The sequence below is a fragment of the Ischnura elegans genome (genome assembly GCF_921293095.1).
Source record: "Ischnura elegans chromosome 13 unlocalized genomic scaffold, ioIscEleg1.1 SUPER_13_unloc_1, whole genome shotgun sequence".
Classification (NCBI taxonomy): Eukaryota; Metazoa; Arthropoda; class Insecta; order Odonata; family Coenagrionidae; genus Ischnura; species Ischnura elegans.
Window position 1 is genome coordinate 13,814,047 of NW_025791657.1, and position 22,537 is coordinate 13,836,583.

A 22,537-nucleotide genomic window follows, 5' to 3' on the forward strand; every position below is an offset into this window, starting at 1 on the left:
TGATGCCTGAAGGGTTCTACCTCACGCTCCCCAGTAACAGCTCTATGACTAGTCACGGGAGCAACACAACATCTAAATTTACATGCCTTCTGCCTAGAAATATCTCTCTGGACGGGCAGTGGGAGGTCTCTCTCGCCGAGATTCACTTCCCCATGACAATTTGCAACGTTTATGGTAAACAGCGCGAATATTCCGTTAACCATGCTAGTAGCAACGACTCTTATTACAGAAAACTACCGGCGAGTCACTACTCATCTATCGCAGATCTCGTTGACACATTTAACGAAGATCTAAAGAAGATTTCTAGCTCTAACGACGTGAAATTTTCCTACAACGAACGGGGAGTTATTACAGTTGAGGCGAAAGACACAGTTGTTACCCTATCCGAAATTTTGGCGTTGCAACTAGGGTTCGAGCCTGGAGGTGACATTGTGGAGCAGAAAAAAGCTAGGCGCAAACCCGACCTCGATATCGGCTACCCATCTCAGATATACGTTTATTGCGACATCGTCGAGCCGCAGGTAATAGGCGATACTGTGGCCCCTCTCCTGCGAATAGTTAGTACGGCGGCCGAGAAAAAAAAATTCGGGCTCAACGTTAACCACGTTTTCAGCAGACCATTCTACGTTCCTGCCATGAAGAGAGAGTTTGACACGATAGAAATAGATTTAAGGACTCACGCGGGTCATCCCATACCATTTCTTTATGGGACATCAGCTGTAGTACTTCACTTTCGCAAGCATGGGAGCTATGGTAAAGATGAATAACAACTGCGATCCTTACACTCGCTACTACCTAAATCAGGTTGGAAGTGGGGTGGGATCTGTTTATCAGGGAGTTAGCTATCAAAAAGGTCACGGTATAGGGAAGTTTCTGGGAGGACTCTTTCGTTCAGTGCTACCATTATTGAAAAGTGGCGCTCGCACCGTGGGTCACGAGGCTCTTAGAACCGGGATGAATGTCATTGGCGACTTGGCCTCGAACGATGCACAGCCGGTAAAAAGGGTGATACGCAAACGCGTTCTAGAGGCTGGAGAGAATCTCATGAGAAGGGCAGAGAGTAAAATACGTGGCATGACAGGGGGTGGGTATATTCAGAAAACGCGTAAGAGGAAGTCTCAGTCGAAGACTACCACTCGTGGCAGTAAGACATCTACTTCAAAGAAGAAAAAGAAGAATACATCGGCGGCACTCTCGAGAAAGATTTCCAAGCACGGCTTAAAGGATATATTTACCTAGAATGGCTTTCCTACACCATCAATCCTGCGAATGTGTCAAGTCTGAACTCGATCTTTTTTCAGTGCCACCAACACAAACGAGTATCGAGGATGGTCAGTGGATACACTATAAACCCATTTCTACCCTGTCCGATGACGCTCCTCTAGAGTTCGTAATTCCCGGACATGGTGAAGAGTACTTAGATCTTTCGCATACGCTTATATCCATAACAGCGCGAGTAGAGCGACCGACACAGTTGGCTGTGGACGATTCTGTAATTGGACCGGTAAACCTATGGCTCCATTCTCTATTCTCCCAAGTGGATGTTTTTCTAAATCAAAAATTGGTGACGCCCCCTAGCCATACGTATCCGTATCGAGCATACATTGAAACAATTCTCAATTACGGGCCCGCTGCGAAGACTTCACATCTCACGGAAGCGCTCTGGTACGCTGACACACCCGGGTTAATGGACGATTGTCGTAAAAATACAGGAGCCGTTAAAAGACGTCGATACACTGATGAGGGACGTTCTGTAGAATTAATGGGCCATCTACATTGCGATCTATTCAACCAGGAAAAATTTCTTCTGAACGGAGTAGAGATGCGTCTGAAACTCGTTCGGTCAAAGTCGGAATTTAACATGATGGCTTCGAGAATATACGACAACGTTAAAGTGAAAATATTGGACGCGGCACTTCTCATTCGTAAAGTGAAAATAAGCCCGTCTGTGTTAATAGGGCACAGTCGCGCTCTAGAAAAATCCACAGCGAAATATCCAATCACACGTGTGGATATTAAGACCGTCACGATTTCGAAGGATGTACAGAGTAAAACTATGGATAACATTTTCTTGGGACAACTTCCAAAGCGCGTGATTATAGGATTTGTCTCAAACGCAGCGTTCAACGGGGAAATGGTATCCAATCCATTTAATTTCCAGAATTTCGGCCTCACATTCTTGTCTCTGTATCTTGATGGGAAACAGATTCCAAACAGGCCGTTGCAACCTGATTTTTCGGGATCTGGCCTTTTCCTACCGGCTTATCACACGCTCTTCTCAGGCACAGGCATTCACTTTCAAGACGATGGCAACGGTATACCCAGGGACGATTATAAGGACGGTAACTTCCTCACCGCATTTGATCTGACACCTGATTTAGAGGCTAACGCCTCTCATTGGAGTCTACAGAGGCATGGAAGCCTTCGTCTGGAAGTAAGATTTAAAACCGCATTGGCCGAGACTATAAACTGTCTGTTGTACGCAGAATTTAATAATATTCTCGAAATTGATCGTCATCGCAATGTCGGGGTAGATTACAGTAGTTAGAAGAAATAAGCGGAGGAGGGGGAGGAAGTAACGCGCTGATAGAAACTATTAACTGTCTAGCTTACCCGTACCCCCTCTTTAATATCGCTCAGAAGATCTATAGCCATTGAAAGTGTATTATAGCGATGTGAAACACGGAGGGAGGTCGCTATGCGAATAGTTTAGGGTATGTTAGTCGCCGAGAGGGGGTGGGTTGGCAGTCGAAGGTGTATATAGCAGGGGTATGCCCACCTCCCTCTCACTCGCTATCGCATCCTCTCACGACGCGGCCCTCTAGTCGCTGCTGTATCTAAGGTCGATCATGACTGCGATAGTGGACATTCAGTGTTTAAAGGGGAAGGGGGGCCTGGTGGTGAAAGAATTATCCATTTTTAGAACAGAATGTCCGGAGGTGAAAACTTGGATATTCAAACCTCCATATAATGGGTTGGAAAGGTGTGACGCGGACCGGAAGCAGGATCAATGGCTTCGCGAAAATCATCATGGACTACTTTGGGAGGACGGGGATATTGATTACGACGATCTCAAATACGTTCTTCACTCGCAGTTATCCGCGTGCGAGCATGTATTTTCAAAGGGACGTGAAAAATGCGAATTCCTTCAGAGAATGTTAAAATACAGAATAGTGCTCGATATGCAAATTCTGGGATGTCCCTCTTTGAGGAAAATAAAATATAAAACCTCAAGAGACGTATGCAGGATTAATCCTCATCGGAAAAGAGAGTACGAGTGTTCGGCGAGTAATTGCACCAATTTACGGGATTGGTTCTTGAAAAACGGCGAGGATAAATTAATATCCGCTAATTTTCACATTACCTCATACGTTGGGGCCTCGCAACGATTTGCGCTGAACATCGAGCGCCTCGCGAGAGCTGGATTTTTCTATTCAGGCGTGCGCGATGTGGCAGTTTGTTGCATATGCGGTCTCGCTCTGGGGTCTTGGGATTCAAGGGATAGTCCAGAGAAGGAACATCGGCGATGGAATCCTTATTGCCCGCTGGTTACGATCCCCGGTACTTATCGTCCTCCATCCATAAATAGAAATGAAATAAGGTGGCATTCAGCCTCAGAGAGCAGTAGCATTTTCAGCGATGGACAGTATTCAGCTAGACAGGGCCCTGAGCAGTCATAGAGCGACCGCTCCATTCTATGTGGGTGTGTTTGCTGCTGATGAATTGCCTTATAACTGCCGCCACCCCACTGCTCTAATTGTGAATACCGACCCGTCCTGGAAGCAAGGAACGCATTGGATAGCGATATTCATTGATGCTAACGGAAAGGGTGAATATTTCGACAGCTACGGAATACGCCCCTTCATTAAAGAGCATATAAACTTTCTCAACAGGGAGAGTTCATCGTGGCGATATAACAGGAAAGAAATCCAGGGGTGGACATCGGTGACTTGCGGAAATTATTCATCATTGTTTTTATTTTTCCGTTGCATGGGCTATACGATGCGTCAGTTTACTACTTGTTTTAATTCGCGAGCCAGCGGAGAGAACGACTTAGTTATCCGCCATATGTACAATATAATTTTTGGGAGGCACTGTAAGACGAGTTTTGTAAATAAACGGTCAAAATGTACGCAAATAGGCAGGGCACGAGCTCCCCAAAGTTCTACCCTGTGTTAGGCTCGCGCAGCCGCCATCTTGTTTCTCCTCCTACTCCCCCACTCCACTCTCCCCCTCCATGGCCCGCCCCCCACCGCCGGGCGTGAGGGTATATAGAGGCGCCCTCCAGAGGCAATGCTCACTACCTACTCACACCTAGCATCAGTGTCTCGAGAGCAATGGCCGGAAACGGGGAGACCTTTCGCACGCCCAGGAAACCAACCAGGAGAGGCTCTTCTTCGAGAGGAGGTAGCCGCCCAACCCGCCCCTACTCTCCACGACCACCGAGCAGTGGGAAGTTTCGGCCTCCGTCTTATAAGCCATCCTGCAGCCCTGATATCCATGCCATCGAAGAGGAGGCGAGGTCGTCGGAGATGGAGAATAGAGCAACCAACAACCCTAGCGTGCCGGCCGCCGAAGAGGAGGCGAAGCCACCGCAGAGTCAGCGGCCGCGGGACCTAGGAGTTGTTGAATGTGCATATCGCTTGAATTTCTGCGATACCAAGCGAGTTTCAATAGGGTTGGACCTGAAAAACGCGTGCTTCCCCTTCATCGCCATTGCTAAAGTCGGTGGTCAGAGTTTGAAAATAGATTACAGCGACTTTTGTGACTTGATGAAGTGTGAAAGTGTCGTAGCATCGTACTTTTATCGAGATACCGTCCCCCATGCCATCAGCTTCGGGAAAACTGTGTTGAAATTCAAGTCTACATTCGGAATCAAGTCTATTGTTCTCGAGGATGTGAATTCATCTCACGATAACAGCGGTGTGTATCTAGCCAAAACGTCTTGGTATGGACTGTTAAACCTTGCCGAGTGTGTTAGACTCCGCTGGGAGGAACGATGTGAGTGGTCTCCACATGCACAAAAAATATTGGACATGTATGCGGACTCTATTTTTAATGCAGTGGATCGTGAGGAGGGCGAAAATCGCGAGTGCATTAGTTGGGAACAAGTGACGGCTGCTAAAGTGAATCTTGATGAGATAACCGACGCGCCGCCATCCTTGAATATTCAAGCGATTGCTGAAGAGATACACTGTATTCTAAAGACTCACGAAGGAAAAAAATTTCTTGTGGAGAATATCGCAGTCACTCATTCAGATTCTCCGGAATATTGAAAATGTTAATTAATCACTCAGTTCGTTTTTATTTCATTTTGCTGTATCAAACGAATACTCACTCTGAATTGTGTACTGAAAGTGTTTAATAAAATTATATGTGAAATGAACTCTCTGCTTTCTGTGTCTTGTTTGTTTATCCTCCGTCATACCCAACCCCACATCCAACCTTCGACATTTTCCCATACTCCTCCAACGGGAAAATAACGGCCGCTTGCCTAATAGCACCTGCAAACGCGTGAGGGGCTTCCCGTCCCACAAAATTATGACGCCAAGGAGTCTGAACCCTGAGAGGTGACATGCCAACGAATAGGTAAGGCCCGGGTGGTGCCTGAAAAACGCGGTAAGTTACAGGGAGGACAACAATTTCCTCCCAACCACCCCCCGGCTCCAAAACCACTTAAAACACCCTCTCGGTTCCATAGAACAACTGTGGAGGCGGGGACCTAGCGCATCCCACTCTGGCCACTTAGCACAGGTGAGGTATAGGCTATGGCGACAAACAGTCTCAACCCCTCCCCCTTCTCCTCACCCCCCTCGTTTTCAAACGACGTAAGGGCCTCCTTGCCTTCCCCCCACTCCTTCCCCCACCCCACAAGCGGTCAATGACCTTCCCCCACCTCCTCGTGTTCCAAAAACCCAATGACGTAGCGGTCAATGAACTACCCATCCCCCTGGTTCCAAAGTCCCAGGGATACTACTATGGTTCTGCTATGTTTGGCAATTCTGGTGGCCCCGCAAAGGGGGGGCGCGCGCCCCCTGCGCCCCCCATCTGTATCCGCCACTGTCTCTGTGGCCGGTAGAGGCGCAGGAAAACCTAAGCCAGTGGCAGCCGTGTGGCAGCGGCAAAAGTGCTGGTAGTTCCAACGGTTAGCGAGAGAGTGCGGGAATCAGGAGTTAAATTATTTTTCGGTTATGCCAAAAATAATTTAATTGTCAGGTAAATGGCCGAAAAACAACCGGTTTTTTAATGGCTTATCTAAAAAAAATAAGGAAGACTATACGCTAAACTTCATCGCGAAGAAGGAAGACGAAATTCAAAAATACGGTAGGTTTTTTTAAGAATCGAAGATATGCGGCATCCAATGCTTTAGGTTATACAACCTGAATATAACCGGTTTTTTTCATCCGGTTATAATACTCAGGTACTCATATCACTCAAAATAACCGGTTAACCTTACACCGGTTTTTTTTTCTCATAACCGCCCATCACTACTTTGTGGGAAACTGTCCATCGACGTGCCGACGCTCCCTTCCAAGGGGGGTTAGAGAGGGAGGGGGTTGGGGTGGGAAGACGCTCGGGAGAGGGGAGGGAAGAATGTGTCCGCATTTGCTGGCCCCGCTTGCAGCAAAGAGACTAGAGCTGTGTCGTTCATGAATGAATCGTTCATTTTGAACGGTTCATTGGCATGAACCGAATGAATCGAAATACGCTCCTCGTTCAAACGGTTCATCAAAGTCGATCCGTGCGGTTCATGCCGTTCGTGTGGTTCGTGAAGAATCGAAGAATCATTTAGAATCGAAGAATCATTTAGAATCGAAGAATCATTTAGATTCGAAGAATCATTTAGAACAGAAGAATCATTTAAGAATCGAAGAATCATTAAGAACCGAAGAATCATTTAAGAATTGAAGAATCATGTAAGAATCGAAGAATCATTTCAACAATCGTCGGAGTAGTAGAAGTAAGGTCTTGAATTACTTCACGGGCCGCGGATGACAGTAGGTTTTCTAGTCAATTAAGAACAGTGGCGGATCCAGAGAGCCTCTATGTATAACCTTATTACATTTATTACCATTATATCTAGATTTTTTTTAAATACACCATTATATTTATAGTTAAAGAAAATGGTAATTTTGTTCAGGTGTCGGGGAAGGTGTACTCCCAAACCCTCCCACCTAGCCCCCTACTTGTCAGAATCTTGAATCCTCCTGCACTGGTTAAGAGTTAATATTCCATGAATTTCTCGCTTATTACATAGAACTTAACGTTCTTCTTCCTCCGACAGTTGATGAATAAGAAATCATTTAGGAATTACTTAAATTCTTTGAGAAAAGAGTTCTAATATTCCTTATTAAATGTTTTGTGGGAACTGAGGAAGCAACCTTGCTTCCTCAGTACAGCGATGGTGTAACTATGGCTTATAATTTTTCCAAACAATTTTCAAATTCATTCTTCTTCCTTCATGTTTTATTTTCAAACTCTATCCTGATGTAAGAATATATGTATGTATATCAGATACTCATGGATATAGAGTGACACTTCAACTGTGGGGTATGCTGGCTGTCGGATGGGTGAGTGGCACATGGCCCCGGAGCAATACAACTGTGCACTCCAATGCCACCAAGTGACTGATTAACTAGCGGCCCGCCAAGGCACCCATTATGAACCTAACAGTCTTAATCACCTGGGGCCTAAGTCTGTAACATCGTTTTCTCCCGAGTTGGGAGAAAAGAGACTCGTGAAGCTCCAGTTTCATCCAACTGAAGTCCGTAACTCGTTTCTCCCGGTAACGGAGAAAACTTTCTCCCAGTAACGGAGAAACTGACTCTCCTGGAGAGTATCTTTCTCCCGACTGAAATCCGTAACGCGATTTGGAGAAACTGACGCGCCCTGGATGGGAGCTTCGGAGTCACCCGCCCGGGACCCGGCGATTCATGTTACCCACCCATGCAATTCCTAACCCACCATGTCCTGCACTTCATACCTCATCTTATCATGTTTCCATCTATAGCACTGTTTTCATCATCCCTTCTCCTTTATGCACTCGCTCCATCCATACCTTCGGTCTTTTACTTATCTAATTTAAAAGGTGCAATTCCTAACCTACCATGTCCTGCACTTCATACCTCATCTAATCATATTTCCATCTGAAGCACTGTTTCCATCATCCCTTCTTCTTTAAGCACTCGCTCTATCCATACTTTCGGTCTCCTACTTATCTCATTTCAAAGATGCAATTCCAAACCCACCATGTCCTGCACTTCATGCCTCATCATATCAGGTTTCCATCTTTAGCACTTTTTTCATAATTTCTTCTCATTTAAGCACTCGCTCCATCCATACCTCGGTCTCCTACTTATCTCATTTAAAAGGTGCAATTCCTAACCCACCATATCCCGCACTTCATACCTCATCTTATCATATTTCCATCTTAAGCACTGTTTTCATCATTTCTTCTCATTTAAGTTTCCGCTTCTTCCATACCTTCGGTGTCCTACTTATCTCATTTATAAGGTGCAATTCCTAACCCACCATGTCCCGCACTTCATACCTCATCTTATCATGTTTCCATCTTTAGCACTGTTTTCATCATTTCTTCTCATTTAAGTACCCGCTTCTTCCATACATTCGGTGTCCTATTTATCTCATTTAAAAGGTGCAATTCCTAACCCACCATGTTCTCCACTTCATACCTCATCTTATTATATTTCCATCCTTACCACTGTTTCCATCATCCCTTCTTTAAGCACTCGCTCCATCCATACCTTCGGTCTTCTCCTTATCTCATTGAAAAGGTGCAATTCCTAACCCACCATGTCCTGCACTTCATACATCATCTTATCATATTTCCATCTTTAGCACTGTTTTCATCATTTCTTCTCATTTAAGCACTCGCTTCTTCCATACCTTCGGTGTCCTACTTATCTCATTTAAAAGGTGCAATTCCTAACCCACCATGTCCTACACTTCATACCTCATCTTATCATATTTCCATCTTTAGCACATTTTCATCATTTCTCCTCATTTAAGTACTCGCTCCATCCATACCTTCGGTGTCCTACTTATCTCATTTAAAAGGTGCAATTCCTAACCCACCATGTCCTGCACTTCATACCTCATCTTATCATGTTTCCCTCTTTAACACTGTTTTCATCGTCCCTTCACCTTTAAACACTCGCTTCATCCATACCCTCGGTCTTCTACTTATCTCATTTAAAACGTGGTTTCCTAACCCACCATGTCCTGCACTTCATACCTTATCTTATCATGTTTCCCTCTTTAGCACTGTTTTCATCGTCCCTTCACCTTTAAACACTCGCTCCATCCAAATCTTCGGTCTTTTACTTATCTCATTTAAAAGGTGCAATTCCTAACCCACCATGTCCTGCACTTCATACCTCATCCTATCATATTTCCATCTTTAGCACTGTTTTCATTATCCCTTCTCATTTAAGAGCTCACTCCATCCATACCTTCGGTCTCCTACTTATCTCATTTAAAAAGTGTAATTCCTAACCCACCATGTCCTGCACTTCATACCTCATCTTATAATATTTCCATTTTTAGCACTGTTTTCATCATCCCTTCTCATTTAAGCACTCGCTTTATCCATACCTTCGGTGTCCTACTTATCTCATTTATAAGGTGCAATTCCTAACCCACCATGTCCCGCACTTCATACCTCATCTTATCATGTTTCCATCTTTAGCACTGTTTTCATCATTTCTTCTCATTTAAGTACCCGCTTCTTCCATACCTTCGGTCTCCTACTTATCTCATTTAAAAGGTGTTCTTCCTAACCCACCATGTCCTGCACTTCATACCTCATCTTATCATATTTCCATCTTTAGCACTGCTTTCATCGTCCCTTCTCATTTAGGCACTCGTTTTATCCATAGCTTAGGTCTCCTACTTATCTCATTTAAAAGGTGCAATTCGTAACCAACCATGTCCTGCACTTCATACCTCATCTTATCATATTTCCATCTTTAGCACTGTTTTCATCATTTCTTCTCATTTAAGGACTCGCTCCATCCATACCTTCGACCTCCTACTTATCTCATTTAAAAGATGCAATTCCTAACCCACCATGTCCTGCACTTCATACCTCATCTAATCATATTTCCATCTGAAGCACTGTTTCCATCATCCCTTCTTCTTTAAGCACTCGCTCTATCCATACTTTCGGTCTCCTACTTATCTCATTTCAAAGATGCAATTCCAAACCCACCATGTCCCGCACTTCATACCTCATCTTATCATGTTTCCATCTTTAGCACTGTTTTCATCATTTCTTCTCATTTAAGCACTCACTCCATCCATACCTTCGGTGTCCTACTTATCTCATATAAAAAGGTGCAATTCCTAACCCACCATGTCCCGCACTTCATACCTCATCTTATCATGTTTTCATCTTTAGCACTGATTTCATCATTTCTTCTCATTTAGGTACCCACTTCTTCCATACCTTCTTTGTCCTACTTATCTCATTTAAAAGGTGCAATTCCTAACCCACCATGTCCTTCACCTTATACCTCATCTTATCATATTTCCATCTTTAGCACTGTTTTCATCGTCCCTTCTCATTTAAGCACTCACTCCATCCATACCTTTGGTCTCCTACTTATCTCATTTAAAAGGTGCAATTCCTAACCCACCATGTCCTGCACTTCATACCTCATCTTATCATATTTCCATCTTTAGCTCTGTTTTCATCATTTCTTCTCATTATAGCACTCGCTCCATCCATACCTTCGGTCTTTTACTTATCTAATTTAGAAGGTGCAATTCCTAACCCACCATGTCATGCACTTCATACCTCATATTATCATATTTCCATATTTAGCACTGTTTTCATCAACTCTTCCAATTTAAGCACTCGCTCCATCCATACCTTCGGTGTCCTACTTATCTCATTTAAAGGTGCAATTCCTAACCCACCATGTCCAGCACTTCATACCTTAGCTTATCATGTTTCCATCTTTAGCACTGTTTTCATCATTTCTTCTCATTATAGCACTCGCTCCATCCATACCTTCGGTGTCCTATTTATCTCATTTAAAAGGTGCAATTCCTAACCCACCATGTCCAGCACTTCATACCTCATCTTATCATGTTTCCATATTTAGCACTGTTTTCATCATTTCTTCTCATTTAAGTACCCGATTCTTCCATACCTTCGGTCTCCTACTTATCTCAATGAAAAGGTTCAATTCCTAACCAACCATGTCCTGCACTTCATGCCTCATCATATCAGGTTTCGATCTTTAGCACTTTTTTCATAATTTCTTCTCATTTAAGCACTCGCTCCATCCATACCCTGGTCTCCTACTTATCTCATTTAAAACGTGCAATTCTTAACCCACCATGTCCCGCACTTCATACCTCATCTTATCATGTTTCCATCTTTAGCACTGTTTTCATCATTTCTTCTCATTTGAGCACTCGCTGCTTCCATACCTTCGGTGTCCTACTTTTCTCATTTAAAAGGTGCAATTCCTAACCCACCATGTCCTGCACTTCATACCTCATCTTATCATATTTCCATCTTTAGCACTGTTTTCATCATTTCTTCTTCTTTTAGCACTCGCTTCATCTATACCTTCGGTGTCCTACTTATCTCATTTAAAAGGTGCAATTCCTAACCCACCATGTCCTGCACTTCATACCTCATCTTATTATGTTTCCCTCTTTAGCACTGTTTTCATCGTCCATTCACCTTTAAACACTCACTTCATCCATATCTTCGGTCTTTTACTTATCTCATTTAAAAGGTGCAATTCCAAACCCACCATGTCCTGCACTTCATACCTCATCTATTCATATTTCTATCTTTAGCACTGTTTTGATCGTCCCTTAACATTTAAACACTCGCTCCATCCATATCATCGGACTTTTACTTATCTTATTTAAAAGGTGCAATTCCAAACCCACCATGTCCTGCACTTCATACCTCATCTTATCATATTTCCATCTTTAGCACTGTTTTCATCATCCCTTCTCATTTAAGCACTCACTCCATCCATACCTTCGGTCTCCTACTTATCTCATTTAAAAGGTGCAATTCCTAACCCACCATGTCCTGCACTTCATACCTTATATTATCATGTTTCCATCTTTAGCACTGTTTTCATCATTTCTTTTCATTACTTACCCGCCTCTTTAATACCATCGGTGTCCTACTTATCTCATTTAAAAGGTGCAATTCCAAACCCACCATGTCCTGCACTTCATACCTCATCTTATCATATTTCCATCTTTTGCACTGTTTTCATTGTCCCTTCTCATTTAAGCACTCACTTCATCCATACCTTCGGTCTCCTACTTATTTCGTTTAAAAGGTGATATTCCTAACCCACCATGTCCTGCACTTCATACCTCATCTTATCATGTTTCCATCTTTAGCACTGTTTTCATCATTTCTTCTCATTATAGCACTCGCTCCATCCAATACTTCGGTCTCCTACTTATCTCAATGAAAAGGTGCATTCCTAACCCACCATGTCCAGCACTTCATACCTCATCTTATCATGTTTCCATATTTAGCACTGTTTTCATCATTTCTTCTCATTTAAGTACCCGATTCTTCCATACCTTCGGTCTCCTACTTATCTCAATGAAAAGGTTCAATTCCTAACCAACCATGTCCTGCTTTTCATGCCTCATCATATCAGGTTTCGATCTTTAGCACTTTTTTCATAATTTCTTCTCATTTAAGCACTCGCTCCATCCATACCCTGGTCTCCTACTTATCTCATTTAAAACGTGCAATTCTTAACCCACCATGTCCCTTACTTCATACCTCATCTTATCATGTTTCCATCTTTAGCACTGTTTTCATCATTCCTTCTCATTTAAGCACTCGCTCCATCCATACCTTCGGTGTCCTACTTATCTCATTTAAAAGGTGCAATTCCTAACCCACCATGTCCTGCACTTCGTACCTCATCTTATCATGTTTCCCTCTTTAGCACTGTTTTCATTGTCCATTCACCTTTAAACACTCGCTTCATCCATATCTTCGGTCTTTTACTTATCTCATTTAAAAGGTGCAATTCCAAACCCACCATGTCCTGCACTTCATACCTCATCTTATCATATTTCTATCTTTAGCACTGTTTTGATCGTCCCTTAACCTTTAAGCACTCGCTCCATCCATATCATCGGTCTTTTACTTATCTCATTTAAAAGGTGCAATTCCAAACCCACCATGTCCTGCACTTCATACCTCATCCTATCATATTTCCATCTTTAGCACTGTTTTCATCATTTCTTCTCATTTGAGCACTCGCTCCATATATACCTTCGGTCTCCTACTTATCATATTTAAAAGGTGCAATTCCAAACCCACCATGTCCTGCACTTCATACCTCATCTTATCATGTTTCCATCTTTTGCAATGTTTTCATTGTCCCTTCTCATTTAAGCACTCACTTCATCCATACCTTCGGTCTCCTACTTATCTCATTTAAAAGGTGCAATTCCTATACCACCATGTCCTGCACTTCATACCTCATCTTATCATATTTCCATCTTTAGCACTGTTTTCATCGTCCTTTCATCTTTAAGCATTCGCTTTATCCATACCTTCGGTCTCCTACTTATCTCATTTAAAAGGTGCAATTCGTAACCAACCATGTCCGGTACTTCATACCTCATATTATCATATTTCCATCTTTAGCACTGTTTTCATCATTTCTTCTCATTTAAGGACTCGCTCCATCCATACCTTCGGCCTCCTACTTATCTCATTTAAAAGATGCAATTCCTAACCCACCATGTCCTGCACTTCATACCTTATATTATCTTATTTCCATATTTAGCACTGTTTTCATCATTTATTCTCATTTAAGCACTCGCTCCTTCCATACCTTCGGTCTCCTACTTATCTCATTTAAAAGATGCAATTCCTAACACACCATGTCCTGCACTTCATACCTCATATTATCATATTGCCATATTTAGCACTGTTTTCATCATTTTTTCTCATTTAAGAACTCGCTCCATCCATACCTTCGGTGTCCTACTTATCTCATTTAAAAGGTGCATTTCCTAACCCACCATGTCCTGCACTTCATGCCTCATCATATCATGTTTCCATCCTTAGGAATTTTTTCATAATTTCTTCTCATTTAAGCACTCGCTCCATCCATACCTTCGGTCTCCTACTTATCTTATTTAAAAGGTCCAATTCCTAACCCACCATGTCCTGCACTTCATACCTCATCTTATCATATTTCCATCTTTAGCACTGTTTTCATCATTTTTTCTCATTTAAGCACTCGCTCCATCCATACCTTCGGTCTCCTACTTATCTCATTTAAAAGGTGCAATTCCAAACCCACCATGTTCTGCACTTCATACCTCATCTTATCATATTTCCATCTTTAGCACTGTTTTCATCATTTCTTCTCATTTAAGGACTCGCTACATCCATACCTTTGGCCTCCTACTTATCTCATTAAAAAGATACAATTCCTAACCCACCATGTCCTGCACTTCATACCTCATCTTATCATATTTCCATCTTTAGCACTGTTTTCATCGTCCCGTCACCTTAAGGCACTCGCTCCATCCATAATTTCGGTGTCCTACTTATCTCATTTAAAAGGTGCAATTCCTAACCCACCATGTCCTGCACTTCATACCTCATCTTATCATGTTTCTCTCTTTAGCACTGTTTTCATCATCCCTTCTTTAAGCACTCGCTCCATCCATACTTTCGGTGTCCTACTTATCTCATTTAAAAGGTGCAATTCCTAACCCACCATGTTCTGCACTTCATACCTCATCTTATCATATTTCCATCTTTAGCACTGTTTTCATCATTTCTTCTCATTTAAGGACTAGCTCCATCCATACCTCGGCCTCCTACTTATCTCATTTAAAAGATGCAATTCCTAACCCACCATGTCCTGCACTTCATACCTCATCATATCATATTTCCATCTTTAGCACTGTTTTCATCGTCCCGTCACCTTAAGGTACTCGCTCCATCCATACTTTCGGTGTCCTACTTATCTCATTTAAAAGGTGCAATTCCTAACCCACCATGTCCTGCACTTCATACCTCATGTTATCATGTTTCTCTCTTTAGCACTGTTTTCATCATCCCTTCTTTAAGCAGTCGCTCCATCCATACCTTCGGTCTCCTACTTATCTCATTTAAAAGGTGCAATTCCAAACCCACCATGTTCTGCACTTCATACCTCATCTTATCATATTTCCATCTTTAGCACTGTTTTCATCATTTCTTCTCATTTAAGGACTCGCTCCATCCATACCTTCGGCCTCCTACTTATCTCATTTAAAAGATGCAATTCCTAACCCACCATGTCCTGCACTTCATACCTCATCTTATAATGTTTCCATCTTTAGCACTGTTTTCATCATTTCTTCTCATTTAAGTACCCGCTTCTTCCCTACCTTCCGTGTCCTTCTTATCTCATTTAAAAGGTGCAATTCCTAACCCACCATGTCCAGCACTTCATACCTCATTTTATCATATTTCCATCTTTAACACTGATTTCATAATTTCTTCTCATTTATGTACCGGCTTCTTCCATACCTTCGGTCTCCTACTTATCTCATTTAAAAGGTGCAATTCGTAACCAACCATGTCCTGCACTTCATACCTCATCTTATCATATTTCCATCTTTAGCAATGTTGTTATCATTTCTTCTCAATTAAGGACTCGCTCCATCCATACCTTCGACCTCCTACTTATCTCATTTAAAAGATGCATTTCCTAACCCACCATGTCCTGCACTTCATACCTCATCTTATCATATTTCCATCTTTAGCACTGTTTTTATCGCCCCTTCTCATTTAAGCACTCACTCCATCCATACCTTCTTTGTCCTACTTATCTCATTTAAAAGGTGCAATTCCTAACCCACCATGTCCCGCACTTCATACCTCATCTTATCATGTTTTCATCTTTAGCACTGTTTTCATCATTTCTTCTCATTTAAGTACCCGCTTCTTCCCTACCTTCGGTGTCCTACTTATCTCTTTTAAAAGGTAAAATTCCTAACCCACCATGTCCTGCACTTCATACATCATCTTATCATATTTCCATCTTTTGCACTGTTTTCATAATTTCTTCTCATTTATGTACCCGCTTCTTCATACCTTCGGTGTCCTATTTATCTCATTTAAAAGGTGCAATTCCTAACCCACCATGTCCCGCACTTCATACCTCATCTTATCATGTTTTCATCTTTAGCACTGTTTTCATCATTTCTTCTCATTTAGGTACCCACTTCTTCCATACCTTCTTTGTCCTACTTATCTCATTTAAAAGGTGCAATTCCTAACCCACCATGTCCTTCACCTTATACCTCATCTTATCATATTTCCATCTTTAGCACTGTTTTCATCGTCCCTTCTCATTTAAGCACTCACTCCATCCATACCTTTGGTCTCCTACTTATCTCATTTAAAAGGTGCAATTCCTAACCCACCATGTCCTGCACTTCATACCTCATCTTATCATATTTCCATCTTTAGCTCTGTTTTCATCATTTCTTCTCATTATAGCACTCGCTCCATCCATACCTTCGGTCTTTTACTTATCTAATTTAAAAGGTGCAATTCCTAACCCACCATGTCATGCACTTCATACCTCATATTATCATATTTTCATATTTAGCACTGTTTTCATCAACTCTTCCAATTTAAGCACTCGCTCCATCCATACCTTCGGTGTCCTACGTATCTCATTTAAAGGTGCAATTCCTAACCCACCATGTCCAGCACTTCATACCTTAGCTTATCATGTTTCCATCTTTAGCACTGTTTTCATCATTTCTTCTCATTTAAGTACCCGCTTCATCCATACCTTCGGTGTCCAATTTATCTCATTTAAAAGGTGCAATTCCTAACCCACCATGTCCAGCACTACATACCTCATCTTATCATGTTTCCATATTTAGCACTGTTTTCATCATTTCTTCTCATTTAAGTACCCGATTCTTCCATACCTTCGGTCTCCTACTTATCTCAATGAAAAGGTTCAATTCCTAACCAACCATGTCCTGCACTTCATGCCTCATCATATCAGGTATCGATCTTTAGCACTTTTTTCATAATTTCTTCTCATTTAAGCACTCGCTCCATCCATACCCTGGTCTCCTACTTATCTCATTTAAAACGTGCAATTCTTAACCCACCATGTCCCGCACTTCATTCCTCATCTTATCATGTTTCCATCTTTAGCACTGTTTTCATCATTTCTTCTCATTTGAGCACTCGCTGCTTCCATACCTTCGGTGTCCTACTTTTCTCATTTAAAAGGTGCAATTCCTAACCCACCATGTCCTGCACTTCATACCTCATCTTATCATATTTCCATCCTTAGCACTGTTTTCATCATTTCTTCTTCTTTTAGCACTCGCTCCATCTATACCTTCGGTGTCCTACTTATCTCATTTAAAAGGTGCAATTCCTAACCCACCATGTCCTGCACTTCATACCTCATCTTATCATGTTTCCCTCTTTAGCACTGTTTTCATCGTCCATTCACCTTTAAACACTCGCTTCATCCATATCTTCGGTCTTTTACTTATCTCATTTAAAAGGTGCAATTCCAAACCCACCATGTCCTGCACTTCATACCTCATCTTATCATATTTCTATCTTTAGCACTGTTTTGATCGTCCCTTAACATTTAAACACTCGCTCCATCCATATCATCGGACTTTTACTTATCTTATTTAAAAGGTGCAATTCCAAACCCACCATGTCCTGCACTTCATACCTCATCCTATCATATTTCCATCTTTAGCACTGTTTTCATCATCCCTTCTCATTTAAGCACTCACTCCATCCATACCTTCGGTCTCCTACTTATCTCATTTAAAAGGTGCAATTCCTAACCCACCATGTCCTGCACTTCATACCTCATCTTATCATATTTCCATCTTTTGCACTGTTTTCATTGTCCCTTCTCATTTAAGCACTCACTTCATCCATACCTTCGGTCTCCTACTTATTTCGTTTAAAAGGTGGTATTCCTAACCCACCATGTCCTGCACTTCATACCTCATCTTATCATATTTCCATCTTTAGCACTGTTTTCATCATTTCTTCTCATTATAGCACTCGCTCCATCCATACCTTCGGTCTCCTACTTATCTCAATGAAAAGGTGCATTCCTAACCCACCATGTCCAGCATTTCATACCTCATCTTATCATGTTTCCATCTTTAGCACTGTTTTCATCATTCCTTCTCATTTAAGCACTCGCTCCATCCATACCTTCGGTGTCCTACTTATCTCATTTAAAAGGTGCAATTCCTAACCCACCATGTCCTGCACTTCGTACCTCATCTTATCATGTTTCCCTCTTTAGCACTGTTTTCATTGTCCATTCACCTTTAAACACTCGCTTCATCCATATCTTCGGTCTTTTACTTATCTCATTTAAAAGGTGCAATTCCAAACCCACCATGTCCTGCACTTCATACCTCATCTTATCATATTTCTATCTTTAGCACTGTTTTGATCGTCCCTTAACCTTTAAGCACTCGCTCCATCCATATCATCGGTCTTTTATTTATCTCATTTAAATGGTGCAATTCCAAACCCACCATGTCCTGCACTTCATACCTCATCCTATCATATTTCCATCTTTAGCACTGTTTTCATCATTTCTTCTCATTTGAGCACTCGCTCCATATATACCTTCGGTCTCCTACTTATCTCATTTAAAAGGTGCAATTCCAAACCCACCATGTCCTGCACTTCATACCTCATCTTATCATGTTTCCATCTTTTGCAATGTTTTCATTGTCCCTTCTCATTTAAGCACTCACTTCATCCATACCTTCGGTCTCCTACTTATTTCGTTTAAAAGGTGATATTCCTAACCCACCATGTCCTGCACTTCATACCTCATCTTATCATATTTCCATCTTTTGCACTGTTTTCATTGTCCCTTCTCATTTAAGCACTCGCTCCATCCATACCTTCGGTCTCCTACTTATCTCATTTAAAAGGTGCAATTCCTATACCACCATGTCCTGCACTTCATACCTCATCTTATCATATTTCCATCTTTAGCACTGTTTTCATCGTCCTTTCATCTTTAAGTATTCGCTTTATCCATACCTTCGGTCTCCTACCTATCTCATTTAAAATGGGCAATTCGTAACCAACCATGTCCGGTACTTCATACCTTATATTATCATATTTCCATCTTTAGCACTGTTTTCATCATTTCTTCTCATTTAAGGACTCGCTCCATCCATACCTTCGGCCTCCTACTTATCTCATTTAAAAGATGCAATTCCTAACCCACCATGTCCTGCACTTCATACCTTATATTATCTTATTTCCATATTTAGCACTGTTTTCATCATTTATTCTCATTTAAGCACTCGCTCCTTCCATACCTTCGGTCTCCTACTTATCTCATTTAAAAGATGCAATTCCTAACACACCATGTCCTGCACTTCATACCTCATATTATCATATTGCCATATTTAGCACTGTTTTCATCATTTTTTCTCATTTAAGAACTCGCTCCATCCATACCTTCGGTGTCCTACTTATCTCATTTAAAAGGTGCATTTCCTAACCCACCATGTCCTGCACTTCAAGCCTCATCATATCATGTTTCCATCCTTAGGAATTTTTCATAATTTCTTCTCATTTAAGCACTCGCTCCATCCATACCTGCGGTCTCCTACTTATCTTATTTAAAAGGTCCAATTCCTAACCCACCATGTCCTGCACTTCATACCTCATCTTATCATATTTCCATCTTTAGCACTGTTTTCATCGTCCCTTCTCATTTAAGCATTCACTCCATCCATAACTTCGGTCTCCTACTTACCTCATTTAAAAGGTGCAATTCCTAACCCACCATGTCCTGCACTTCATAACTCATCTTATCATATTTCCATCCTTAGCACTGTTTTCATCATTTTTTCTCATTTAAGCACTCGCTCCATCCATACCTTCGGTCTCCTACTTATCTCATTTAAAAGGTGCAATTCCAAACCCACCATGTTCTGCACTTCATACCTCATCTTATCATATTTCCATCTTTAGCACTGTTTTCATCATTTCTTCTCATTTAAGGACTCGCTCCATCCATACCTTCGGCCTCCTACTTATCTCATTTAAAAGATGCAATTCCTAACCCACCATGTCCTGCACTTCATACCTTATCTTATCATATTTCCATCTTAAGCACTGTTTTCAACGTCCCGTCACCTTAAGGCACTCGCTCCATCCATAATTTCGGTGTCCTACTTATCTCATTTAAAAGGTGCAATTCCTAACCCACCATGTCCTGCACTTCATACCTCATCTTATCATGTTTCTCTCTTTAGCACTGTTTTCATCATCCCTTCTTTAAGCACTCGCTCCATCCATACTTTCGGTGTCCTACTTATCTCATTTAAAAGGTGCAATTCCTAACCCACCATGTTCTGCACTTCATACCTCATCTTATCATATTTCCATCTTTAGCACTGTTTTCATCATTTCTTCTCATTTAAGGACTAGCTCCATCCATACCTCGGCCTCCTACTTATCTCATTTAAAAGATGCAATTCCTAACCCACCATGTCCTGCACTTCATACCTCATCATATCATATTTCCATCTTTAGCACTGTTTTCATCGTCCCGTCACCTTAAGGTACTCGCACCATCCATACTTTCGGTGTCCTACTTATCTCATTTAAAAGGTGCAATTCCTAACCCACCATGTCCTGCACTTCATACCTCATGTTATCATGTTTCTCTCTTTAGCACTGTTTTCATCATCCCTTCTTTAAGCAGTCGCTCCATCCATACCTTCGGTCTCCTACTTATCTCATTTAAAAGGTGCAATTCCAAACCCACCATGTTCTGCACTTCATACCTCATCTTATCATATTTCCATCTTTAGCACTGTTTTCATCATTTCTTCTCATTTAAGGACTCGCTCCATCCATACCTTCGGCCTCCTACTTATCTCATTTAAAAGATGCAATTCCTAACCCACCATGTCCTGCACTTCATACCTCATCTTATCATGTTTCCATCTTTAGCACTGTTTTCATCATTTCTTCTCATTTAAGTACCCGCTTTTTCCCTACCTTCCGTGTCCTTCTTATCTCATTTAAAAGGTGCAATTCCTAACCCACCATGTCCAGCACTTCATACCTCATTTTATCATATTTCCATCTTTAACACTGATTTCATAATTTCTTCTCATTTATGTACCGGCTTCTTCCATACCTTCGGTCTCCTACTTATCTCATTTAAAAGGTGCAATTCGTAACCAACCATGTCCTGCACTTCATACCTCATCTTATCATATTTCCATCTTTAGCAATGTTGTTATCATTTCTTCTCAATTAAGGACTCGCTCCATCCATACCTTCGACCTCCTACTTATCTCATTTAAAAGATGCATTTCCTAACCCACCATGTCCTGCACTTCATACCTCATCTTATCATATTTCCATCTTTAGCACTGTTTTTATCGCCCCTTCTCATTTAAGCACTCACTCCATCCATACCTTCTATGTCCTACTTATCTCATTTAAAAGGTGCAATTCCTAACCCACCATGTCCCGCACTTCATACCTAATCTTATCATGTTTTCATCTTTAGCACTGTTTTCATCATTTCTTCTCATTTAAGTACCCGCTTCTTCCCTACCTTCGGTGTCCTACTTATCTCTTTTAAAAGGTAAAATTCCTAACCCACCATGTCCTGCACTTCATACATCATCTTATCATATTTCCATCTTTTGCACTGTTTTCATAATTTCTTCTCATTTATGTACCCGCTTCTTCATACCTTCGGTGTCCTATTTATCTCATTTAAAAGGTGCAATTCCTAACCCACCATGTCCAGCACTTCATACCTCATCTTATCATGTTTCCATCTTTAGCACTGTTTTCATTATTTCTTCCCATTATAGCACTCGCTCCATCCATACCTTCGGTGTCCTACTTATCTCATTTAAAAGGTGCAATTCCTAACACACCATGTCCTGCACTTCATACCTCATCTTATCATATTTCCATCTTTAGCACTATTTTCATCGTCCCTTCTCATTTAAGCACTCGTTTTATCCATACCTTCGGTCTCCTACTTATCTCATTTAAAAGGTGCAATTCCTTACCCACCATGTCCTGCACTTCATACCTCATCTTATCATGTTTCCATCTTTAGCACTGTTTTCATCATTTCTTCTCATTTAAGTACCTGCTTCTTCCATACCTTCGGTGTCCTATTTATCTCATTTAAAAGGTGCAATTCCTAACCCACCATGTCCAGCACTTCATACCTCATCTTATCATGTTTCCATATTTAGCACTGTTTTCATCATTTCTTCTCATTAAAGTACCCGATTCTTCCATACCTTCGGTCTCCTACTTATCTCAATGAAAAGGTTCAATTCCTAACCCACCATGTCCTGCACTTCATGCCTCATCATATCAGGTTTCCATCTCTAGCACTTTTTTCATAATTTCTTCTCATTTAAGCACTCGCTCCATCCATACCTCGGTCTCCTACTTATCTCATTT